General features: G+C 35.7%; 1 pseudogene; it reads right to left on the minus strand.

Moving 5' to 3' along the window:
* Positions 1-434: 434 nt before the first annotated feature.
* Positions 435-3,191, minus strand: LOC149388628 (protein DETOXIFICATION 14-like; annotated as a pseudogene).
* Positions 3,192-6,588: the final 3,397 nt, after the last annotated feature.

A 6,588-nucleotide genomic window follows, 5' to 3' on the forward strand; every position in this document is an offset into this window, starting at 1 on the left:
AATAAAAACGGTGTATAGAAATTTCTCTTTTAAAGCATGCAATTGGAAATAATAAACCCTGGCATTAAATTGTTCTATTTTCTAATCTTTAATTTTATTATGACCGACTAAAATAGGAAAATGACTAATATTGTTTTTAAATTTAGAAACCCAAGTATACCATCTAGCGCTGAAAATATAAAAACTATCGGTTTTTAGTAAAATTAGACCACTCGATGGTTTCCCAACCATAAACCATCTTCGAAGTTTGAACAATATGAAAGCAGTATTCTTTGAATTAAATTGATTTAGACGGTATTTGTTTAATTAGATAATAACTTTTTTAACTTGATGAGCATAATTAAGGAAAAAAAAAGTAGTACATAAACTTAAAACAAAATTGTTTCAACGTACAACGTCAAATTGTTCGGTCTATATTTTCGTACTTGTTCAATTTAAGTTAGTAAAGCCACGTGATCGGTCACTCTGTTATCTTCATCTAAAGATCTTCCTTGAAATATTCTCCTCCTCGCCATCGTTGCCTGCAACATTACAATATCTTACACGTATCAAAGTCCACAGTTATTAATAATAAAACTTTGGAATGGAATGTTAAAATACTAAGTTCAACCCAATGTCCATGAATGTTCCAATTACGATCAACCGGTCTATACGATATAAATCATTTAAGAAATATAGATTATATCTTAAACGCCACGAAAGACTAACCTTATTTTCCCAATTTGTGAAAATTATGACTAGAGAAAGAAGAAGTGATTGTAGAAATGAACCAAGCACAATCCCAACCCAAAGTCCCGTTCCTCTGAAGTCGAACCAAAATCCGAGTGTGACCGAAATGGGAATTCCGGCGAAATAGTAGGCTCCAAGGTTGACAAAGGCTCCCAAATCTTGCCATCCACATCCTCTGGCGATCCCCGAGAGGACACAATGTAAGCTATCGAATACGACCCCAATGCAAATTAGAGCGGCCATTGAGGTCACGTATTTCACGACTTCCGCGTTATTACTAAAAAGGTGACCCAAAACGCTACAGCCGACAAAGAGAGTCGAGCTCATGAGGAGAGCCTCTGAGACCGCAAGTGACATGACTGACTGCACGACGAGCCGAGCTGCTCGGGGATTACCGCCTCCTAATTCATTTGCCACTCTCGTTCTATTCTTAAAACAAAATAAACAATATGTAAAATAAATCTCTAGTGTTTCAACATGTTAAGAATCTCATGTCAGAAAAATATGAAGAGGCCAAACAAGATTTATAAGGTCACAAGTTACTCTTTTCATTTTCAATTGATTTTTGAGGTGTCTAATATATTGTTGAATTTGACTCATAGTAAGTGAGCTCAAAGAGACAGCATCATATTAATAATCACCGCTCCTAAAATTATACACATATAAGTGTAAATAAGTTGATTATTCTATATTACTACTTTTTTTCTTCAAATTAGACAGATTTATGAGTGTTTAGTTACAAACAAGTAAATTGTTGAATTTGACTCATAGTAAGTGAGCTCAAAGAGACAGCATCATATTAATAATCACCGCTCCTAAAATTATACACATATAAGTGTAAATAAGTTGATTATTCTATATTACTACTTTTTTTCTTCAAATTAGACAGATTTATGAGTGTTTAGTTACAAACAAACAAGTAAAAGTGTCAATTTTGTCACTATTAGTTACATGTTTGTAACTAAACACTCTTAGATCTGTCTAATTTGAAGAAGAAAAAAATAATGTAGAATTAACCCTTATTTACTATCACTGGTGTCCAAACCTTGCACTTAGAACCAGAAATAACAATTAACTCAACAAACTTTACAAGGTCACGTGTTTAATTCTCCATGCTATAGCAACAATTGTTAAGGACGTCCCACGTCGAATAGATAAAAGACCCAACAAAACATATAAGGTAATTTATATCTTATAGTTTTTTTTTTTTTTTTTAATTTTTATTGAGCTGCATGATAGAATGAATAAAGATGAGTGTGCCGCAAATAATTAACCGTTATTACCTTGCAGCCGCGCTAAGCCCTTCGGGTATTGTGTAAAGGGTAGTGATGGTTGATAAACTGTTTTCAAAAAATTGAAAGACGAATATAAGATATCAATTATTCATCAAGAAATAAATGTTGAGATATCTTTTGTAATAATAGTTTACTTATTGACAGGATATTAAACTCGTGACTCCCAAAATGACCAATAAAAGTGTACGGAGAATAAATATTAGGATGGAGAATACAATCAGAATTTCAACGGCGTACATACTCTCAGAGAAACGTATTCAAACCATATAAGCATGCAAACATAATAATTACATTAATGCTCAGAGTATTCCATCCTAAAATACATACATATATAGGTCTTTAACATGCAAAATTGAAATAGCCTTGGGAAAAAGAATTATTTATGCACGTGTTTGTAACCGTTGTCCAAACCCAAAATTGTAGTAGTACGTATAAATATATAGATCGATGGCATACCATATCGACATGACTGAAGACTCAAGCTCGGGATTAGGAAGAAAGCCGGAGAGTAAAATGAGAAGCTCAAATGACCACCACTCAAGGCTTGCAAAATATAAATCAGAAAAGAAAATAAATGCATAGTGAACTTAATACGAGCTAATTTAACTTAAAAGGTAAAATGTATGTTACCACGCCATCACCGCGGAAGGAACAGCGAAGCGCAAGAACTCTCGGAAACCACAGAACACCTTGGAAGAAAGTGGGGCCCGCGTGGCCTCGCACGAGGGTGAGAATCGCATGTAAAGAGACAACAAAATCACGTTGAGCCAATAAGAGACACCGATGGACACAGCCGCCCCAAGATGCCCTAGCCCGAACCGAAACACGAGGGTCCAACAGAGTGCCACGTGGCACAACATAGAGGCGAGCGAGCTCGCCAACAAAGGAGCGATAAGGCTCTGCGATTGGAAGTATCGCGCGAGGGGCTGAAGGGCTGCATAGGCAAAGAGCGCGGGGACAAGAAAGAGAGCGAATCTCCCGGCTTCTTTGGATATCAACGGATTTTGTCCCATCAAAACTAATATCTTTCCCATAGAAATCCAAATGAGAGAGAGGGAGGCACGTAAACGCAAGGGCTACGATCGCTGTGTTTGTTTGGGCTCCGACCTTTTTGGATTGCTTAGCACCGTAGGCTTGGCCGGAGAGAGTCTCCAACGCGCCAGCCATTCCATACTTGCCAAGTCAAATAATCTTCAAAAATTTAGTTTTTTTTTTTCACTTAAATGAAGGATTTTGTTTAGGGCTAAAACCGGTTTGGTTCAATTTGGTTTAGGCCCGTTTTAGAAATCGAAATTGAATTTTTCGGCTTTCAAATTTTTGGACCAATAACTGGATCCAATTGATCCAAGGAAAAATGGTATGAAATAGCCAATTCAAACTATGACTTTTGCAAAATAGCCATAGTTTCATTAGGTATAGCAAAATAGCCAATTGAGAGTACTACGACTTTTAATCCTGCCTCGATTAATTTTAATCCATCTTTCATAAAGCTTACATTCTGTCTTTATAGTTCGTTAGGATTAAATTTAATCCAGCCTAGATTAATCTTACTTTGGCTAGTTTGCTTATAGTTGACAAACTATGGTTATTTTGCAAAAGCTTAAGTTCTATTTGGCTATATAGCCGCTTGACCCTTGATCCAAATCAAAGTTATACAAATTTTTGGTTAACCGAATTTTAATTATCGATATCCAGTTTGAAAATTGATTTAAAAAGAGGTTATGAAGGTCTAAAACTGGTTATTCAAAAATTGATTATCCGGTTTCATAACCGGTGTCAGTTCAAAACAAAGTCATTTTCATATAACTTTGTTTCAAATTAGAATTAAAAAAAAAAATCAGTTAATATGTTTTAAAAACGGGTTATTCTGTTTCATAACTAATTGAACATGTTCAAATTGATTATCGGATTTTAAAACTGATGGCATATATACGTCGCTATAGCACAAATTAATTATTAAACTACATTAAAATTTAACTATTTGATACCGTTTTTTCATTATATACGCATATTAGCAAGGGCAGACCCACATGGGGTCATGGGGGTGGCCCATGTCACCCCAACTTAAAAAAAAAAAATTCATTATGTGCTCTTTTTTTATTTTTTTTATTTTTTTCATTTCTTTGGTATTTTAATATATTATATCAAAGGCAAAAAAGTCCAAAAAGCCCTATTTATTATTTTTTTTTTGTAATTTAGCTTTAATACCTTATTTTATTGTAATTTGGTATTTTCTTTTTTTATTCTTCCTGACTTCTCTAGTACCGATCTACTCTTTTGCCACGACTATTGAGGACTAGGCTTCAAATTGAAAATTTATTTATTTATTTACTTTTTTTTTTCTAGAGTCAGAACATCAACATCATGAATTTGGAATAGTGACTTTATGAGAGGTATCAATTTTTATTTTCAAATTCGTTATACTGGAAGTAAAATAGTGGAATATTCAATATTGTATCCATCTACACTGTAATCCGTTTAGTAGAATTTTATCACGTTAATGTGCAACAACTGCGTTTTTCCACGCCACTGGTTATCATGACAATAAAAAGAGAAATTTTTTAAGTCCAAGAAAATTTGAATACAATAAGATTTTTATTCAATAAAATCTGAGTCCCGGCACATTAACGGTATCTCAAACCTACTAGTATATTTTTTCTTCCTTTTAATTTCTTTATAGTTTCTACTATATCAAACATATAAAATATTATAATTAGAGAAGACTACCAGAAATATGGGATACAACTACAGTTTTTTTTTTTAACTCCAGTTTAGCCTTTTAATGGAGTCTTTGAATACAGACTACGGTCACCTTTTTTTAGGTCTATATTAGACTCCAGTCGAATATAAAGCTGTAGATAATGATCTATTTTTCTCTACAGCTAATATAAAAAAGTAGTGGTAATACTCAAAAAATTAAAAATGATCAAAATTTCACCATTTTTAAATGGAGGGAAATTTTCCACAAAATTTTGACACATTTACACTACAATCAAAGGTAGAGAAGGAGTTGTAATACTCAATACATAAAAAATTACCAAAATTTTTACAAGGTGGGAAATTTCCCTCCACTATCTTTTGGAAATTTCCCTCCACTATTTTATTTAGCCAAATTGACTAAGTATTAGAAACATTATATCACTCATGTTAAACATATCAGATTCAACGAAAAATAAGAAAAAAGAAAAAGAAAAAAGAGAACCGAAGAGAGAGACACCGCGATAACCACCGCTGCGAAAAACACCGCCACTATCACAAATATCTCACCCCGATCATGCTCACCGGTAAATCCCTCTCTCCAAATCTCAGTCATCTCTCTACTCAGTATTTCCCTCTTCTTCTTCTTCAAATTTCTCAAAGGATAATAGGGTTTGAACCTCTTTTCCTGGCTCGGTTTGCTTCTTCCACTACCAGAAAATTGGTTCTAGGGTACCTAGGGTTTAATCTGAGATGTTTGGGTTGATAGAATCTCTCTTTCTCACTCTTCCTAACTCTGTCTCTAACTCGCAGACCCGGTTCGCCGTGTTCCTGGACGATTCTTCACCGTCCCTCTCTGTGGCCATTCAATATTTTCCGCCCCTCTCCGTCGCCGTACGATTCTGCTCCATCGCATGTTAATGTTTGGGTTTCGGCGAACGTTAATTGCAGGTAATTTCATGGATTTAGAGTTTCGATTTTGAACTCTGATTTTGGGTTTCTGAAATTGATTGAACGTGGTTTGATTCATCTCAGTTGATTTGAATTTATCTTGTCTAATTTAGTGGGTCTGATTGTGATTTTTTGTGAGTTGAGATGTAGGGTCTAAATGATTTCACAATGGCTTCAAGAAAAGTTGAAGAAGCAAGGTTTGTATTTTTCGACTTTATTTCTTCTTTCACAATTTTTTTTACATTATTCGATTCCTATTTTTTGTTTTCTTGATCGTAATACGAAAATAACCAAATATGTTAAGCTTGGAGGCGATTTCAAGCGGTGCAATGGCTCAAGAGCTTAGTGGGTACGTTGGGATTGTCGAACGAGCCTTTGAAGAGAAAATTCCTTTCTTGCTTAAGAAATGGAATCATTCTCTGCAATACCATCAACAAGATTCACCCAGGAGCCGTTCCCAAGGTATCGATTCGCATTCTGATCTCATCTCGTTTATGAACCTTTAAATCCTCATAACAGGATTGTTAAATCTCCCCCTGTGATATCCGAGTCCCTTGGGTTTACATTATTTAAAGTAATAAATTTTGAGCCCGGGAAGAGCGGCGGCGGAGGAGGAGAGTTTATCGATCTTCCGGCGATGGTGAAGGTGGCGGTTCTGGAGGAGACGACGATGGAGGTTTTCGACGCGGAGGTGATCAAAGGGATTCGGAGCCCGATGGAGGAAGGGCTGATTCAGGCGCTGAAGCTCGCGATGGGTTGTTGTGCTCCGGTGCCGGCGGTGAGGCCGGCCATGGACGAGGTGGTCAAGCAGTTGGAGGAGAATAGGCCCAGAAACAGGTCTGCTTTGTATAGCCCTACCGAGACCAGGAGTGAAATTGGTACACCTTTCTGAGGTTTTTGTTTTTTTTTTTAAGTT

The sequence above is a fragment of the Urtica dioica genome, chromosome 8 (genome assembly GCF_054948205.1).
Source record: "Urtica dioica subsp. dioica isolate 48M chromosome 8, U.dioica_male_clone48M_v1_H2, whole genome shotgun sequence".
NCBI classification, from domain to species: Eukaryota; Viridiplantae; Streptophyta; class Magnoliopsida; order Rosales; family Urticaceae; genus Urtica; species Urtica dioica.